Source organism: Mobula birostris, chromosome 20 (assembly GCF_030028105.1).
Source record: "Mobula birostris isolate sMobBir1 chromosome 20, sMobBir1.hap1, whole genome shotgun sequence".
In the NCBI taxonomy this organism is placed as follows: Eukaryota; Metazoa; Chordata; class Chondrichthyes; order Myliobatiformes; family Myliobatidae; genus Mobula; species Mobula birostris.
In genome coordinates this window covers 55,852,542-55,873,617 of record NC_092389.1, presented here as the reverse complement: position 1 = coordinate 55,873,617, position 21,076 = coordinate 55,852,542, and positions in this window count along the sequence as shown.

Sequence of the window (21,076 nt, the reverse complement as noted above, 5' to 3'; positions counted from 1 at the left end):
TTATGTCCATTATCCTACAAGTCTTGACATAAGCCACTAATTCTTAATCCTTAGATTCTGATTTGCTAAGTGGAAGGTCTTTATCCACAGTTGAACTTTTAACAGGTTGTTTTGCTAAACAGTCAGCCTGATCATTTCCCTCAACAGTGCGATGTGCAGGGTCCATAATGTGCAGACATATGAACCAAAGTTTCTATATGAAATACTCTTCGCTGAGTTTCTAACAGCAAATCTGACCTACTGCTAGAATGACCTGTTTTACGTCTTATCAAACCCGAAAACGATTCTGAGCAAATTACAAATTTGCACGGACCAATTTCCTCCACCCACTGTAAGCCTAAAAGGATGTCAATGAATTATGCTTCATTTACTGATTAGTGGCTGGTAAGCCATTTCTTTATCATTACCTGAAATTCAAACACAAACAAAGAAAACAGTCACACCAACATTCCCAGTTAAATTATCATTTCAACCATCTGTACAAATGGTTACCGTATGATAATAACTTTCATTAATATACCGATGAACCAGCAGACTCTCAGGAAGAACATAATCATATTGTGTTACCTAAAATCAGCCGAAGTCATTGGAAAAAACAAGGTGGTGCTACAGAGAAAGCTACAGTGGGACATGTTGTATCATCCAATACACCCATATTCCCAGCTTGATAAGAACCCAGCCACCCAAAACTAAAAACATTCTTCTTGTGATGTTCCCAACAGTCCTCTAGCACACCTTTAACATGACGATATTTCCTTACCCCTCAAATTAATCCAGTATGTTTACAGCAACTTCACCCTCTGTCATTGTGAGGGCAATTGTCCCATTTCAACCAGTAAAACCGAAACAGGAGACGACCTTACTGCACCACAACACAGTCTTAAAGCCTTTGGTGGTATCACATCCAAACAGAATAAAGTTGAAGATGAAGCTGATCCTTAAGCCACACAGCCAGAATCAAGAACAGATCGAATTAAACAAATATAAACAATCAACAAAGATTTTCATGTTGCACCCCAGAATACCCACACATATCAATTATTTTACTGATATGGTGCTTCCATGTCAGTTTATTATCCATCTGCATGCCTGGAAAACTTACCAATGACTATTTCTCAAGAGTTTAATCATATAATTTCAAATCATGTGCAGGTCTATTAATCCTGTTTGTAAAACACATAACGTGTTTTAGCAACTGAAAGCTTAAAATCTTTATCCATTTCCCCACTGTTTGACCTATTAATTGTAAATCGCATCCTATTTACAGAAACATTGAAATACCACCTCTAATGTATAAAGTTACATCATCTGCATATAGTGATTTACCCACCAGAGTACCATCCTCAGAGAAAATAACATTAATGATAATATTAAATAATGAAGGGCTACAAATACTGCCTTGTGGGATCCCATTCTCTATCTCGTAGAAACACAAACATAACATGCCCACCCATTCCTGCACAGCCCGTCCAAATAAAAAACTCAGATAAATTATGCAATCTACACTCATTCCTAATCTCCAAAATTTAATCAAAAGTCCTTCGGTCCATAACATATCATATGTGTTTACAATAGCAAATAATACTGCTATTACAACATCTTTATTTAACTGTCCTTTCCTAATATCATCTTCCAAATCTAAAACTGAATCTAATGTTATTCTCCCCTTCCAAAATCCACTCTGATAAAATGCTATATCATCTCTCTTTTCCAAAATATAACTCAAGCACTCGATTACTATACATTCCATCAGCTTACATGAATGAGACATTAACGATATAGGCCCAAAACGAGAAGGATCAGACTGGGATCTCCCAGGTTTCAGAACAGGCACAATTGCTGCCATATTCCATGAGGGAGGAAGATCGCCTCATCTCCAAACAGAATTCAAACATTTAATATTTGCACGAGAGAGAATTACAATTACATATATCACCATTCCCTGGGGCGCCTGACCTGAATTAATAATAGACTTCTTAAATTCCTACAAAGAAAACTCTACATCAGTGATACTATGACTGGTTTCCAACACATCAGGGTATTTATTTACTGGAAAACATATCCCTGCATTGTTTAACTTCTTCACTTAAATGATCTTGATTATGAATGACAGCAAATGACCCAGCCAGTAACACAACCTCCCCTGTTCCAGTCACAATCATTTGCCCTCATTAATCAACACTGGAATAATATGATCATTTCAAATCCCCGCATTTGCTTAACCACATCGCAAACATCTCCAAGTTTAATATCCCTTCCAATATTATCTCAATATAATTCCAGTAAATCACGGCCTTCCTCATCACGGCCTGTGCCCTTCTATTATTAATAGTGTTACTCGGAGACTGATGCATCATCACATAAAAACTTACATTTCTCCCAATTTGCTTTACCAAACACATTCAAATATATCGGCTGCCTGTCCGCGATATACAGTAAATCCAAACTCAAGCTCGTCAAGACAGAAGGCTGACTGACGTTCATATTAACTAATCACCGTCTGAGTTCTCATTTGACCGACAGGCACTGTAGCCACTGACAGAAAGAGTTAGTGGTGGGTCTGCGCTACGATAGGCTGGTGGAAATCAGCCCCATTTTCGGCCCCTCCTCTTTCGCTCCATCGCCATGGCGAAGTTCAGCGAGTCGTTGCTGTCGATGGTCGCCGGACTCGGCGTTCACAAGGACGGGCGCGGTTCCCCTTCGTCGCCTCAGTCAGTCCGTTCCGGCAAAGCTTGCGGTGGCTGAGGAAAAATGTCTTTGCAGGGAGGAAGCGAGGAGACGAGGGGTATGACTACAACTCCCAGAAGGCCCCGCTGATTACAGACATTTACACCACACGCTGCCCCGCAAAGCTAACAGTATTGTGAAGGGCCCCACGCACCAGTGGCAGGCATTTCTGGCAATAATACAGAAGGTGCAGGGTCAGTTCATTCAAAGAGGAAGAAAGATGCTAAGGGGAGTAAGGGGCGACCGTGGCTGACAAGGGAAGTAAAGGACAGTATAAAAATAAAAGAGGAGAAGTATAACATAGCAAAAATGAGCGGGAAGCCGGAGGATTGGGAAACTTTTAAAGAGCAACAGAAGATAACTAAAAAGACAAAACGAGGAGAAAAGATGAGGTAAGCTAGCCAAGAATATAAAGGAGGATAGTAAAAGCTTCTTTAGGTATGTGAAGAGGAAAACATTGATAAAGACCAAAGTTGGGCCCTTGAAGACAGAAACGGGTGAATTTATTATGGGAACAAAGAAATGGCAGACGAGTTGAACAGGTACTTTGGATCTGACTTCACTGGGGAAGACACAATCTCCCAGATGCAATAATGGCCACAGGACCTAAAGTAACGGAGGAATTGAAGGAAATTCACATTGGGCGGAAAATGGTGTTGGATAGACTGATGGGACTAAAGGGCGATAAATCCCCAGGGTCTGATAGTCTGCTTCCCAGAGTACTTAAGGAGGTGGCTCTAGAAATCGTGGACGCATTGGTAATCATTTTCCAATGTCTTATAGATTCAGGATCAGTTCCTGTGGATTGGAGGGTAGCTAATGTTATCGCACTTTTTAAGAAAGGAGGGAGACAGAAAACGGAATTATAGACCAGTTAATCTGACATCAGTGGTGGGGAAGATGCTGGAGTCAATTATAAAAGATGAAATAGCAGCACATTTGGATAGCAGTAACAGGATCGGTCCGAGTCAGCATGGATTTACGAAGGGGAAATCATGCTTGACTAATCTTCTGGAATTTTTTGAGGATGTAACTATGAAAATGGACAAGGGAGAGCCAGTGGATGTAGTGTACCTGGACTTTCAGAAAGCCTTTGATAAGGTCCCACATAGGAGATTAGTGGGCAAAATTAGAGCACATGGTATTGCTATGGGGGTAGGGTACTGACATGGATAGAAAATTGGTTGGCAGGCAGGAAACAAAGAGTAGGGATTAACTGGTCCTTTTCAGAATGGCAGGCAGTGACTGGTGGGGTACCGCAAAGCTCGGTGCTGGGACCGCAGCTATTTACAATATACATTAATGATTTAGATGAAGGGATTATAAGTAACATTAGCAAATTTTCAGATGACACATTGCTGAGTGGCAGTGTGAAATGTGAGGAGGATGTTATGAGAATGCAGGGTGACTTGGACAGGTTGGGTGAATGGGCAGATGCATGGCAGATGCAATTTAATGTGGATAAATTTGAGGTTATCCACTTTGGTGGCAAGAACAGGAAGGCAGATTATGCTCTGAATGTTGTCAAGTTCGGAAAAAGGAAAGTACAACAAGATCTGGGTGTTCTTGTACATCAGTCACTGAAAGCAAGCATGCAGGACAGCAGGCAGTGAAGAAAGCTAATGGCATGTTGGCCTTCATAACAAGGGGAATTGAGTATAGGAGCAAAGAGGTTCTTCTGCAGTTGTACAGGGCCCCGGTGAGACCACACCTGGACTATTGTGAGCAGTTTTGGTCTCCAAATTTGAGGAAGGACATTCTTGCTGCTGAGGGAGTGCAGCGTAGGTTCACAAAGTTAATTCCCGGTATGGCAGGACTGTCATATGTTGAAAGATTGGAGCGACTGGGCTTGTATACACTAGAATTTAGAAGGATGAGAGGGGATCTGATTGAAACATATAAGATTATTAAGGGATTGGACACAGTAGAGGCAGGAAACATGTTCCCGATGTTGGGGGAGCACAGAACAGGGCCAAAGTTTAAGAATAAGGGGCAGGCCATTTAGAACGGGGTTGAGGAAAAACATTTTCACCCAGAGAGCTGTGGATCTGTGGAATGCTCTGCCCCTGAAGGCAGTGGAGGCCAATTCTCTGGATGCTTTCAAGAAAGAGTTAGGTAGAGCTCTTAATGATAGTGGAGTCAATGGATATGGGGAGAAGGCAGGAACGGGGTACTGATTGTGGCTGATTACCCATGATCACAGTGAATGGCAGTGCTGGCTCGAAGGGCCGAATGGCCTACTCCTGCACCTATTGTCTATTGCACCCCTCATACAAACTCTTCTTCCTCCCGCCATCTGGCAAAAGGTACCGAAGCATTCGGGCTCTCACGACTAGACTGTGCAACAGTTTCTTCCCCGAAGCCATCAGACTCCTCAATACTCAGAGTCTAGGCTGACATCTACATCATTTATTATTATATTGTAATTTGTCCTCTGCTGCACCTATTGTCTTGTTTATTAATTATTGTACTGCCCTGCACTGTATTGTGCACTTTATGTAGTGCTGTGCAGGGCTGTAGTCTAGTGCAGTTTTTATGTTGTTTTTCGTAGCCTCGTGTAGCCTTGTGCTGTTTCACACAGTCTAGTGTAGTTTTGTGTCGTTTCATGTAGCACCAGGGTCCTGGAGGAACGTGGTTTTGTTTCTACTGTGTATTGTACCAGCAGTTTATGGTCAAAATGACAATAAACTTGACTTGACGACTTGATGACACAAAAGTTGGGGGAGTTGTGGACAGTCTGCAGGGTTGTCAGAGATTACAGTGGGAAATAGGATGCAGAACTGGGCTGAGAAGTGGCAGATGGAGTTCAACCCAGATACGTGTGAAGTGGTTCGTTTAAGGAGACATTTATTCCCCACTTGCAGTACTGTGTTCAATTCTGGTCACCTCACTTCAAAAAGAATGTGGATACGAAAGAGGGAGTGAAATGACTAACACGAGGGGTACATAGTTTTAAGGTGCTTGGAAGTCGGTACAAGGGGGATGTCAGGGGTAGGTTTTTCACACAGAGAGTGGATGGTGTGTGGAATGCACTGCCAGCGACAGTGGTAGACCCAGATACAATAGGATATTGTAAGAGACTCTTAGATAGGTACATGGAGCTTAGAAAAATAGAGGGCTATACGATAGGGAAATCCTAGACAGTTTCTAGAGTACTTTACATAGTTGGTACAACATTGTGGGCCGAAGGGCCTGTAATGTGCTGTAGATTTCTATGTTCTATGTCAAAGGCAGGCAGAGGGATTAGTTTAAATGGACACCAGGACAGCATGGAAAGGTTGGGCCGAAGGGCCTGTGTCAGTGCCGTAAGGGACGGGCTCTCTCCCAAACATCGACTCCATTCCCCCCAATAGATGCTGCCTGACTTGCCAAAGTTCTTGAAAAGTTGCTTTCAGTTCTGCTTAGCATTGTGTACAAAGGGTGTTTTGTGCTGGAAGACTGCAGAGGAGATTCATCATGATTGAGGGGGTTTGTGTCCATAAGACCATGAAACATAGGAGCAGAATTAGGCCAATCAGCCCATCGAGTCTGTTGCCTTTCTGTCATGGCTGATCCCGGATCACACTCAATTCCATACATCTGACCTCTCACCATATCCTTTGATGCCCTGACTGATCAGGAAACAATCAACTTCTGCCTTAAATATACCCACAGACTTGGCCTCTACCGCAGTCTGTGCAGAGCATTCCACAGATCCAATACTCCCTGGCTAATATGAAAAAAGAAAATCCGCTTAACCTCTGTTTGAAAAGGTGGCTCCTCATTTTGTAGATGTACCCTCTAGATCTTGATATCCCCGCCATCAGAAACATCCTCTCCACATCCACCTTATCTGATCCTTTCAGCATTCAGCAGGTTTCAATGAGACCTTCTCTGCATTCTTCAGAGTTCCAGGGTGTACATGCTCAAAGTTGCCAAATGCTCCTCATATGTTAACCCCTTCATTCCCAAAATCATCCTTCTGAACCTCCTTTGTACTCTCTCCAACGACAACACATCCTTTCTGAGATATGGGACACAACACTGTTGACAATACTCCTCGTGTGACCTGATTAGCGTTTCATAAAGGCTCAGCATTATCCCCTTGCGGTTATATTCATGGGACGAGATTGGACAGTATTGATCTGCAGAGGCAACTTGGAATCTGAGTTCATAACTCCCAGATAGTGGTTCCAGTGTTACGCAGCTATGTTGCCTTTGGAGAATTGCATTCTAATGTAGGAATAACGCGGAGGTTTTGGATGGTGATTAGAAGAGGCTTAACAGGATGCTGCCTGGATAAAGCAAGACTGGACAATCTCGGGAAATCTCCGGCAGAGGCTCAGGGAGGTCTGACAGACGTTTACAAGAATGTACCAGGCACAGACGGAGTGGGCAACTAGTATTTTTTTTTCTAAGGAGGAAATGTCCAATGCCAGTGGGCATGCACTTCATGAAAAAGGGGAAAAACTACCTCACTGGTCCTTTTGAACTATTTAAGTATTTTGTAATTTAATGCTACTTTGTCTCTGCACAGCTGCTGTTAAAAAAAAGCAGTTACAAAGGACAATGATTTTAAAAACCTGACTCAGAATGTTGAAAGGAGATTTGCGTTTCAAGTTTTGTTTTTCATACCCATCGTGGTGAGTGTCTGGAGTGAATGTCAGGGGTGGCGGTGGAGGCAGATGTGATAGAGGCTATTAGATACCACCTGGATGTGAGGAGAATGGAGGGATGTGGACCTTGTGTAGGCAGAGGGATTGGTTTAGTAAGCCATGAAATGACCGGTTCAGTTTGTTCAGAACAACACAGTGAGCAGAAGGACCTGTTCAAGGACAAGTAGAGCAAGCAGATCAGGTAAACTGGATAAAGTGATCCCACTCAGAGAACAGACTGTGACGTTAGTGGAGATATATCAGCATCACAGTTCTCTCACCAAAGATAATTCACTGCTGGATAAAATTAAGTTTGTAATCTTTATAACTGATGTGGTGAATTGTACTGCTCAGACATCTCATCCTACTGAGGAAATTAAAATTATTGTGAAAGCTGTAGAAAGGTATCTTGGTGTAACTGGTGTTTTGTGGGAAGCTTTAAATGAAGTTTTGTTAGGTGGGGTATCTGTATCCGAGTCTACTTGTGAACATACATAATAGGATTAAAATATTGCAATGAAATGAGAGAACTCTGATTTATAATGGTCAAGAGTGTAAGAAGTTTATTTCTGATTTGTCAGACTCTTCCGATGTTATATCTGTTCAGGAAACCTGCACATTATAAGTTTTTATTCCTGTGCAGGATTATATTGTCGCTAGGCTTGACAGGTTAGTTAGTAGAAGGGTGGTGTTGCCAGTTGTATAAGGAAAGTGACAGGGTGTAGAGTTGTGAATGGGAATAAAGTGTATGAGGAACTAATAGTAGAAATTCTTGATTCAACAGGTATGTATGTATGTAATTTTCTTTTGTGAAAACATTAACTTTTTGAATCGTATTTGGAGGTTTAGCCATTGACTTTCCTCATGGAAAACGGTTGTTGTAGTGCCCATTCTAAAACCTGGAGCTCCCCATCTGATCCTCCTTGTTATAGGCCAATATCAATAACGTCTCCTTTATGTGAACTTGTGGAATGTATGGTAACCAAGCGTTTGAGTTATATTTTCGATAAAAGAGGTGATTTCATGTTTTATCACAGGGGAATTCGGAAGGGTAGGATAACACTGGAATCAGTTTTGGGTTTGGAAGATCATATTAGGAAAGCACAGTTAAATAAAGTTGTAATAGTAAGATATTTTGATATTGAAAAGGCAAGTGATATTTATTGAAGGAGGGGCTTTAAATTAATTTTTGGAAATACGTTGAGGGGGTTATTGTACAATTCTATCTGATTGATTTTCTTTAGCCATCTTGTAAAGGTATGGGTGGGCAAGTATGACATTGAATTCATTTTTATGTTTGGAAGATATTAGGAAATCACAGTTAAATATAGATGTTGTAACACCAGTATTTTTACTATTCAAAAAGGCAGATGGCATTTATGGAAGGAAAGGCTTTTTATGAAATTGTGGAAATGAGGATGGAGGCGGCGAATATCTAAATTTTTCCTGAGTTTTTTTTTAATTGGACATCTTGCATCAAGTACGGGTGGGCAGGTTATAATCGGGTTGTTAAAAGTTAGAGATTGGGATCCCACAAGGCAGTTTTTATTACTTCATATATAATTAATGATTTTTTTTCTGAGATCGGTTATGGGATGTGTAAATCATTAGATGCAGATAATGGAGGTTTATGGATTAGAGGTAGAAATTTCAGCTTTACTGTGTATAGGACACATTCGCAATTTATGAGCTGGAACAGTCGGCAAATGGATGGGATTTAAGCTTTCAGTAGCTACAAGTTACGTTTTACAAACAGTATTAATGGACCAAGTCTTGATTTGCAATGATATGGTCAAACTCCTTAACAGGTGTCAATGGTAAGATTTCCAGGAGTATGGATGGATAATAAGCTGACATGGAAGCACCGGATCAGAAAATAATTGATAAATATAAAGAAACATTAAATATCCTCCGTTATCTCTGTGGGTATTCTGGGCTGTTAATGTTGGGCTTCGGTGGGACTCAAGTGCAGACTGATGAATACTTTTTCGCCAGAATTTGTTAGGGAGAACAAAGGCAACAGTCTTTCAAAAACAGAAGGCAGGCACGAATCCGAAATGGCAGGCCGAGGTTTTACCCAGGAAAGGCAGTCAGGTGAGGGCAGCCAATCAGGTCCAAGAACGGGCAAAATCCAAAACAGAATCAGGCAAAATCAGTTGGCAGAAGCCGCAATGACAGGCTGGAACAACACAGGTCAGAACTGGGACGAACTGGCAGAGGATGCCAGTCAATCCAGGGTTTAAATGGACAGGGTAATGAGTGAAAATTATAAACAGGTGGGTCCAAATGAGGAGGCAAGTAGGTAATTGGAGGAAGTCCAAAAAGGGAAAGGAGCTGGGCCAGAACCCACATGGCCAGGTGAAAGAAAACAGAAATTAAAGACTGTCGTGATCCAGAGCTACCAGCAGAGGCCCTTCGACCCAGTGTTCAGGCTACCAGCAGAGGCCCTTCGACCCAGTGTTCAGGCCGGATCCTTAACAGTACACCCCCGCCGCCCCCACCCCCCACGGGCGTCTCCAGACGCCCTTCTTGCTGGTACGGGATGGCTCCTATGAAAGTCCTTAATGAGAGAGGGATCTAGCATATCTCGAGCGGGAACCAACACCTCTCTTCGGGACAATAGCGCTCCCAGTCAACGAGGTATTGCAGTCTACGACCTCTGCGTCGAACGTCCAGTAATCGGCTCACAGTGAAGGTCTGAGTCATCGATGAAACGGGGTGGGACAGAGGGGGCTGCAGACAAAAGGCTTAATCCTTGAAACATGGAATGTAGGATGGATTCTGCGAGGGGTAGGGGGTAGTTTTAGACGTACCGCCGAAGGGCTGATCAACCTGGCGATGGGGAAAGGTCCAATGTAGCGTGGCGCCAGCTTGCAGGAGTCCGCCTTCAAGGGGATGTCATGAGAAGATAACCACACCTTCGGACCCTGGCGGTAACGGGGGGCCTCGATGCGGTGACGGTCTGCTTGCTGCTTCATTCCGGCTGTAGATTGAAGCAGCACCTTCGGGCTCGTCTCCAGGTCCGTGAACACCTCTGGACAAATGCTTCGGCTGAGGGAACGCCCACTTCCTCCTCCTGAGACGCGAATTAGGGGGGTTGATAGCCAAGACAGCACTGGAATGGTGATAAACCTGATGAAGCAGAAGGCAAAGAATTGATGGCGTACTCGACCCAGGGAAGTTGCTATCTCCAAGAGGAAGATTCCTGAGACGTCACACAACGGAGCATCACCTCCATCTGCTGATTAGCCCGCTCGGTCTGGCCGTTACTCTGTGGATGAAACCATGATGAGAGGTTAACCTTGATCCCGAGTAGTTTGCAAAAGGCCCTCCAAAAGTGGGAGTTAAATTGCCAACCTCTATCAGATACCACTTCAACGAGGAGACGGTGAATACGGAAAACATTCTGAGTCACCAGGTTGGCAGTCTCCTTGGCAGAGGGCAGCTTGGGAAGGGGAATTAAGTGGACCGATTTGGAAAAATGATCCACTATGCTAAGAACGGTAGTGTTACTGTCGGACGGAGGAAGTCCGGTGACAAAGTCCAGTGCAATGTGTGACCAGGGCCTTCTAGGAACAGGCAGGGGTTGCAGGAGACCAGTTGGTGGCTGGCTGGAGGTCTTGTTCTGTGCTCAGACTGGGCAGGCAGAAATTAAGCTCTCAACATCCTTCCTCAGGGATGGCCACCAAAATCTTCGACTGATGAAAGCCCTCGTGCGTCTGATGCCAGGGTGATATGCCAGTCTGGAGGTGTGTCCCCAATGGAGAAACTGGGAGCGGACAGACTGGGGAACATACAATAGATTAACAGGGCAGGCACGAGGAACAGACTCACACTGTTGGGCAGACTGGAGCACAGATTCAATCTTCCACTGTGCTGCGGCGACCAGACATTGCTTGGGGAGAATGCTCGTAACCTCGGGCGGCTCGTCGGTTGTTGGAAACTGCCTGGAGGGCGCGTCAGGCTTGCTGTTCTTAGAGCCAGGACGGTAGGTCAGGGTGAATCTAAAACGGGCTAAAAACGGGGACCACCGAGCCTGGCGGGAGTTGAGGCGTTTGGCTGAACGGATGTATTCCAGGTTCTTGTGATCGTCCAGACTAGAAAAGGAGTCGTCGTTCCCTCAAGCCAATGCCGCCATTTCTCAAGAGCAAGTTTAACAGCCAATAACTCTCGATTGCCGATGTCAGAGTTGCGTTCTGTGGGAGAAAATTTGTGGGAAAAAGGCGCTCGGGTGTATCTTGTCGTCCTCTGCTGAGCGCTGTGACAGTAGAGCCCCCACTCCTACATCAGAGGCGTCAGGGTCTGCAATAAACTGCCTTGTAGGATCGGGCTGGAGGATAGGTGCCGTGGTGAAACGAGTCTTCAGATCAAAAAAGGCTTTCTCAGCCGCTGGATTCCAGACGAACTTCGACTTGGAGGGGGTTAGAGCAGTCAGCGGGGTCGCCAGGATGCTGAAATATCGAATGGATCGGCGATAGAAGTTGGCAAACCCAAGAAAGCGTTGGACATCTCGCCGACAGGCGGGTTGTGGCCGCTCCTCTACCGCCTTGATCTTCTGAAGGTTCATCTGGATTCCTCCAGCGCTGATCGCATATCCCAGAAACGAAGCTGAACTCCGGTGAAATTCACACTTCTTCGCCTTCACCCGATGGACGTGCTGGATGTGTTCAGAGGGAGCAAGAAAATATCAGAATGTCGTCCAAGTACACAAATACAAATTGATTCAACATGTCTCTGAGGATGTCAGTCACCAGGGAATGGACACAGCAGGACCATTAGAAAGTCCGAAAGGCATTATCAAATATTCGTAGTGCCCAGGTGGCGTATTGAACGCAGTCTTCCACTCATCCCCCTCTCTTATGCGGACCAGATGGTAAGCGTTGCGGAGGTCGAGCTTGGAGAAGATAGAAGCACCCTGGAGCAATTCAAATGCAGATGACATAAGAGGAAGGGGATAGCAGTTCTTAATGGTGACCTCATTGAGACCTCTATAGTCCACGCAAGGACGCAGGGACCCGTCCTTCTTGGCTACAAAGAAAAACCCTGCGCCTGCTGGGGAAGAAGTAGGACGTATAATTCCTGCAGCCAAGGCCTCCTGGATATACTCGTCCATCGCTTCCCTTTCAGGTGGAGACAGGGAATACAGACGGCCCCTAGGTGGCAAGGCAAGGTTCCCGGAAGAAGATCTATAGTTCAGTCACAGGGGCGATGTGGGGGTAAGGCGGTGGCCCGAGTCTTGCTGAGTACCAGCTTTAGGTCCAGATACTTAGGGGGTACAGAGGACAGGTTGGGAAACTCTTCTTTAGGCAGAGGAACCGGACTTTGAGTAGCATGAGCAACACGCAGACAATGATTTAGGCAGAAAGGACCCCAGCTTAACACTGTTATTAGACCAATCAATGTATGGACCATGCTGAGCTAGCAATGGGTGGCCTAACATAACTTCAGCTTTGGGGGAATCTATCACATGGAAAGCAATGCTCTCCTGGTGATTGCCAGAAATGAGGAGACTCACCAGAGCTGTAGAGTGGATAACCATGGCAAGTTTCACTCCGGTTAAGCCCCTGGCCTCCAGGGGTTGCTTCAGACGAGAGAGTGGCATCCCGAGATTGGCCGCAAAACTGGAACTGATAGTTTCCCTCAGCCCCAGAGTCGATAAAAACTGAAACAGCGCGTCTCCTCCCTTCAGCCAGTATAAAAGCAGGTAGCAGGGTTCGAGTGACGGGGAACCGGGGGAGGGAAGTACTGCTCGCCCGTAGTCCCTTCTTTACGAACGAGCGTTGGTTTTTTATGGGACAGGTAGATACATAGTGACCAGCCTGACCACAATACAGACAGGAGTTGGTACTGACTCTCTTCCTTCTTTCCGAAGGAGACAGACGGGGACGATCAATCTGCATGAGCTCCGTTGGGCTGGATGGGGGTGACTGAGGACTCGGGAAGGGGACCTGGGTGCTGGCTGAGAAGAGGTCAGACGCCCCCTGGTGGCGTTCTTCGTGATCCCAGGACATCACGCTCCTGCTGACGCAGTTTTATGCGGCTGTCAACCTTAATGGCTGAATCGACCAGCTCTTGGAAGCCAGCAGGCAGGTCGCGGGTGGGTAGTTCATCCTTAATCTCTTCGTAAGCCCACCGAGGAACACGTCAGATTGGGCCGCCGAATTCCAGTTGGTAGTGGCGGTTAGTGTGCGGAACTGAATGGAGTCGTCCGGAACGGTTACCCTGACGAACTCGCAACATCTCCCTTGCTGCTGGGAACGGTCACAGACTCTTCTCATCTCCTCACAAAAGTCCTTAAACGTATGGCAAAAAGGGGCTTTTGTCACTATAGCGGGGGCTTTGGGAGCAAGGGTAGACCCAAATGCAAGGCACATCTTGTGAGGTTACTTAGATTTAGTTTATTGTTCGATACCAGGAGAGCTGGGCAGGAGAAGGAGTAGCGAACTGGATAAGGACTCAGGGCTACGACTAGGCTGGTACCAAAGGTCTGGGCTTGGACTCAGAATCGGCTCGCAGAACTAAAGGAGACATGAAGAGGCTAGGGTAAGACTCCGAGTCCGAGACTAGGCAAGGACCCAGTATCTGGGTCTTACTTGGGCTCGGACCCCAGAACCAGGCATGGACATGACATGGCCTAGAGAGAGGAGGAACTTGGAAAACAGAGCCTCGGTCTCGGGAGAGCAGGTACATGGAACCTTGGACTCACACACAGAACAGAGAGCCGGGACCCCTCTTTGGGTACAGGACATAGGGCCGGGACTAATGACCCTCCGCGGGGCAACGGCAAGATGGCCGGACTTACCCCACGGAGGCGATGACAAGACAAGACCAGCACGAATGGACACCAGACAGTAACTATCTAGCTCCGGTGATGGAACTGGACCGAAGTGCACGCGGGGGCTGTAGACGAGGGCTAGAGGCGAGAGGGGCAGAGAAGGGTTTCAGGCAAGGGGGTAAAACAGGAATCACAGACTGCCAGGCACAGGACTTGACTTGGAGTTCCGGGTAGTGGCGAGCTCTCGACTCAGCCCGGGAACAGAAGACAGCTGCTCTTGATTCCCTCCGGCGGGTTAACTGACGGACCCACCTTGATAAGGAAACTTTGCAGGCTCGCTTCGGAGAGGTAGCTGGACTGGGTTGCTCTGGTGAGGAAAGGCGAATTACCGGCGCTCGCTTCGGCAGAGACTAGGCTTTCTCCGGCCAGATGACATTGGCACGCCGCAACTTTGCAGACGCCCCCGCACCGAACGGCTGAAAGCCGGAGACTATAAACTACCGGTTCATCCGAGTGTTGATTCCCTCTAATCACTAAAGTCGAGGGACACGGGAAAACGGAATAACGGAATCAACGGTCCGGATCGTAACACGAACAAGCTAAATTTAAAGGGACCCCGATCCAGACCATGACACCACAGAGCCGTACCCCACACCATGTCCCACACAGCCGTACCCCACTCTCTTGCTCTTCCTGACGGCAGCGTGATAACATAAGCAATACGGGATTGATCAGTGGGAAAGATAGTGGGCTGCAGCTCAAAAATCAGCGAGCATTGAGACAGGAAGGATCAGCAGGTGACTGGTTCACCGTTGTAAAGTTCAGGTGGAGGTAAACGGGGCTCTCGGGCTGGTTGGGTTGGAGTCTGTGGGGCTAATGGCGCAGCGAGAGAAGGCGGATTAGAGCTCAGCGCCAGCTGAATCTGTTGTAGCTGGGGGGGGGGGCTACGTTGGTCAGAGTGGCGGTGAAGACTTCGATCGACTGGTTGATAGAGGCGAACTGCGTTTCATGTCTCCCTAACAACACGCCCTGTTGGGAGAGGGTCTCACGCACCTGGCTGGGGTCCGCTGAGTCCATAATGGCCAGTTTGTTCTGTCGGGTTTCGGTGGGACTCAAGTGCAGACGAATGAATGCTTTCTCTCCAGGATTTATTAGGGAGCACAAAGGCGACAGTCTTTCAAAAACAGAAGGCAGGCTCGAATCCGAAATGGCAGGCCGAGGTCTTACCCAGGAAAGGCAGTCAGGCGAGGGTAGACAATCAGGTCCACCAAAGGGCAAAATCCAAAACACAGAATCAGGCAAAATCGGTTGGCAGAAGTTGCAATGACAGGCTGGAACGACACAGGTCAGAACTGGCAGAGGATGCCAGTCAAGGCAGGGTTTAAATGGACAGGGTAATGAGTGAAAATTAGAAACAGCTGGGTGCAAATGAGGAGACAGGCAGGTAATCGGAGGAAATCGAAAAAAGGAAAGGGGCTGGGCCAGAACCCACATGGCTGGGTGAAAGAAAACAGAAATTAAAGACTGTCGTGATCCAGAGCTACCAGCATAGGCCCTTCGACCCAGTGTTCAGGCCATTTCCTTAACACCCCTTGCCCAATGATCCTAGCTTGAAACCCTGACCCCTGCACCAGCTTCTCAATGACTCATTCAATTATGCTATAATCCCATTCCTAGCTACACTAGCCCATGGCACCGGGAGTAATCCAGATATTACTACCTTGCAGGTCCTTCTCATCACCCTATTTCCTGCCTCTATATGCTCAGTCTGTAGAACCGCATCCCCTTTTTTGGTAATGACTTTGGTGCCAATATGCACCACGAGTTCTGGCCGTTCACTGTTTCCTTGGGAATGCTGCTCTGATACATCTGGACCCGAGCATCCGGGAGGCAACACACCATCGTGAAGTCTATTTCGCTGCTGCAGCATCTCCAGTTGGTACCACAAGCTATCAAGTTCCCTCGCACTAATGCACTGCATGACTTTACGTTTCCCTGCCACAGGGGGACCACCAGTGTTTCTTCGTCTCATTTTTAACTTTAAAAAAATTCATTGAATCAGGTACAAGCAAAAGTTACCAAAATTGTTGGTCGACTCGGGCTGACTGGCGAATAGTCGGTGACTGCATCGGTTTCCTTCCAGAGACCAAAGGCGAGCTGGATGGTGCATTCACTGGCCGCAAGATACTGTCCGTTGTGTACATCGGAGACAGGAGGAAAGCGGCGATATCAGACAGGGCAGTTACTGTGGATAGGGTCAGGGTCAGATCAATAACAGTTATGTCCTGCAGAGACAGGGCCCAAGTTCACGGTCAGAAGGCAAAGTTTGATCGAGGATGAGGAGCGGCCAGAGCCAGTGCCTGATTCCGGGAGCAACTCTCAGCAATCCCAGGACCAGTGGAGTTGTCAAATTGTGGCTGGGTGGGAATATTTTACTGGAAGCGTGATTATACTCACAAATTGCGGTACTGCCATTGAGTCCCGTCCTGGGTCTGGGGAGGAGCTTTGAGTGGAACTAGAATTATACCTTATTTCTGACTGTTCCGGTTTCCTTTCAGTGACCAAAGGCAAGTTGGATGGTGTGTTCATTGGACACACAATACAGTCCGATGTGTACATGGGTGACGGAAGGAAAGAGGCCTCTTTCCTAACTCTATACACTCAGTATGTGGGATCCTATCTCATTTTGTGACAATGACATTGGTGACAGTGTGCACCAGGACCTCCGGATTTTCACTCTTCCCCATGACAATATCCTACAGCTGTCCCTATACACCCTGGACGCTAACACCCGTGAGGCAACACACCCTCCTTGTGTCTAGTGCTGCCGCAGTATCTCCTGTCTGTCCCCACTAACTACTGAGTCACCTGTCACTACCACACTGCCTGACTTTTCCCTTCCCTGCCTCAGGGGAAACACCTGGGTTCCGTCGTCTCGTTTTGAACTGGTACAGGCAAAATGTCCAAAAAGTGTTAGTGGACTCAGGCTGACTGTCTGAGAACCTCGCTTAAAAGCTGTCACGCTCTTGACATTGAAGATCACGGAGATCAGGCCCACAGGGCAAGTGTTGCCTGGCGTAAATGGAAGGTGACGGCACCGGTTTCCTTCCAGAGTCCAAAGGCGAGCTGAATGCTGAGGGCGTTGGCTGTGAGATACTGTTGCTTGTGTACATGGGTGACATCTGTATATGGATACAGAAAAAGAGTAATACATTTTAACCATAGGGCATATAGAAATATGACAGCTATAGTCAAGTGGGAAATTCAGATTGTCAAGACAGGTTGAGAAGGATATTGCTGATAATGCTAAGATTGCTCCCAAGAGATTTTGTAAATACCTTAGTCGTAAAAGACAGATTAAGTGGGAAGTTAAGTGTACTTGGAATTACAGTGGGGTATTAAATTATGCAGAGAAGGACATAGCGGATACTTTTAACTCTTATTTTGCTGAAGTTTTCACCTCAAAGATGTTAGCAATATGCTGGTAAGTGTAGAGAAAAATGAAGTTGATTAAAGTGACTCAGAGTTCTTAAAAAGTGAAAAGACTGGAAGTTAATATATCTCAGTGTCAGACAGCATATATCCAAGGGTACTCAAATTAGTCTATAATTGAAAACAGAAACACCCAACAAGAATTATTCAAAATTCTGTGAAGATTGGTAAAATCCTGAAGGACATGAAATTGGCTGACATTTTACCGGTATGTAAGAAAGGTGACTGCAATGAGCCTTGTAACTATGGACCAGCAAGATTAACGTGTATTGTGTGTAAGCTAAGGGAAGCATTGATGAAGAGCGAGTTGTAAAATCGGCTGATAAGAGCAGGCATGCAGCTAGCGGGAGCACAGGACACCTGTCAGGCTGACTGCCGGCGACGACTGATGAGCTGCAGGGGGCGGCGCTCGGACCACTTCTTTTTAAGCTGCATATAAACAATTTAGATAATGAAATGGATGGATTTGTTGCCACGTTTGCAGATGATACGACGATTAGCGGAGGGTCAGGTAGTGTTCAGGAAAGAGTTAGGATGCATAAGGATTTCGATATATTAGCAGAATGGGCAGGGAAGTGGCAAATGAAATATAATGTTGTAAAATGCACGGTCATGCACTTTGGTAGTTGAACTAAATGTGCGAACTGTTGTCTAAGCGGGGAGAAAATCTAAAAATCAGTGATGCAAAAGGACTTGGGAATCGTTGAGCAGAACACCCTAGAGGTGAACTTGCAGGTTGGGTCGGTGGTGAGGAAGGCAAGTGCAATGTTAGCATTCATTTCAGGAGGTCTAGAATACAAGAGCAGGGACGCGATGCTGAGGCTTTATGAGGCACTGGCGGAGCCTCGCCTTGCTTATTGTGCACAGCTTTCGGCTCCTTATTTTAGAAGAGTTGTGCTGGCATTGGAGAGGGTCCAGAGGAGGTTCACAAGGATGACACCAGGAATGAAAAAGGTTGTCATGCATTGTATGTTTGCTGGTTCTGCGTCTGTACTGACTGGACTTTAGAAGGATGAGGGGGGTCACAGTGAAACCTTTCGAATATTGTAAGGCCTAGACAGAGTATATGTGGGAAGGATGTTTCCATGGTGGGAGAGTCTCGGACAAGAGGGCTAGACCATTCAAAGCAGAGATGCGGATAAATTTCTTTAGCCAGAGGGTGGTGAGTATGTGGAATTCATTGCCACGTACAGCTGTGGATGCCAGGTCGTTGGGTGTATTTAAGGCAGAGATTGACAGTTCTTGATTGGACATGGCATCAAAGGTTATAGGGAGAAGGCCGGGAAATGGGGTTGAGGAGGAGAAAAAAAGGTTCAGCCATGATTAAATGTCATTCTGGACCAAATGGCCTACTCCTGCAATGTCTTATAGTTTTATGGTCTGATGTTAGCAGAAAGTCAGCATGGGTTCAGAAAGGGTAAATTATGTTTTACTAATATGTTGCAGGTCTATGAAGAGGCAACTAAAACTTATGAAGAGGCAGCTAAAGAGGTAAAGAGGTTACATTGTACTTGGACTTTCAGAAGGCTTTTGGCAAGGTGTCCCACAAGAGAGATTAATAATCAAATTACAAAATGTAGAGATTCAGGGCATGGGATGTGAATGTGTGGAGAATTGGCTCAAATAGAGGAAACAATGAGTTATGGTGAGAGGATTATTTTCACAGCTGGGAAATTTTAAATGTGGGGTTCCACAAGAATACGTTTCACGACCGCTTCAGTTTTTTTTAGATTTATATTAATGATTTGGATAAGCACAGAACCAATTAGACTAGTTAAGTTTGCAGATGTCTTAAGATGAGAGAGACGGGCTGATAAAATTCAGGCAGCAGAATCAACACAGGTCGATCTAAGCAAAATTCTGATGTGGGCGGATGAATGGCAGATGAAATTCAATGCAAGTAAATGTAAAATATTACATACAGGAAGTAGAAATATTAGATATAAGTATACATTTGGGGTCCTGAGTAAGTCAATGCATTTCTGGAAGACATCACGATCACTATCTAGGCAATGCACTGAAGCAATTAGGAATGCTAATAAAATGTTGGGCTATGCCATGTGCTCAGAGGAGTTCACATCTTGAGGTGTTTCAAGAGACGTTCTCCTTAAGCTGTATCATGCAGTTGTGAGGCCACGCCTTGAGTACTATGTCAATTTTCATCTCGATATTTTGTGAGGGCTGTGAAGCCACTGGAAAAACTTCACAGAATGGCGACTACACTTATTGCAGGACTGCAGACTATGAGCTGTGTAGTAAGGTTGAGAGAACTAAATCTATTTGGCCTAAGTTGACATAGAATGAGAGCAGCCGCGGTAGATGTGTTCAGAATCATTAAGGATAGAGGTAAGGTGGATGCCCGCTGCTGCTTCAAAATTAATCCATCAGCAAGAAAACGGGGCCACACATGTAGACTGGTTAAAGGGAGATTTCAGACTAACATCAGGAACCAATTCTTTACAGAGTGATTTGATAAGTACAGAATGAACCACACACACACACACACACACACACACACACACACTGTACCAGAGACTGACCGGTACAGAATGAACCCCACACTCTCACACTGTGTCAGAAACTGACAGGTACAGAGTGAACCCCACACTCTCACACTGTACCAGAGACTGACCGGTACAGAATGAACCCCACACTCTCACACTGTATCAGAAACTGACAGGTACAGAATGAACCCCACACTCTCACACTGTATCAGAAACTGACAGGTACAGAATGAACCCCACACTCTCACACTGTATCAGAAACTGACAGGTACAGAATGAACCCCACACTCTCACACTGTACCAGAGACTGACCGGTACAGAGTGAACCCCACACTCTCACACTGTATCAGAAACTGACAGGTACAGAATGAACCCCACACTCTCACACTGTATCAGAAACTGACAGGTACAGAATGAACCCCACACTCTCACACTGTATCAGAAACTGACAGGTACAGAATGAACCCCACACTCTCACACTGTATCAGAAACTGACAGGTACAGAATGAACCCCACACTCTCACACTGTACCAGAGACTGACCGGTACAGAGTGAACCCCACACTCTCACACTGTGTCAGAAACTGACAGGTACAGAATGAACCCCACACTCTCACACTGTATCAGAAACTGACTGACCGGTACAGAATGAACCCCACACCCTCACACTGTACCAGAGACTATCAGATACCTGAGGGACATCAGAATCCTGCAATCTAAGCACCTGTCCCTCGCTGACATTCTCTCTCTTCTCTCTCTCATCTGACGTTTTATCTCATGCTTATGTTTCTGTCGTTTACTTCCAGCCATACTGCATCTATTTATCTCCCAGAATGAGTACTGTTTTTATTATTTAACAGAGCTTCTCATTATTTTGCCCACTGAAATATTTCTTCTCAATTTCTTTTGACATTTGACAGATTTGAGATGCACATTAAAGAATAT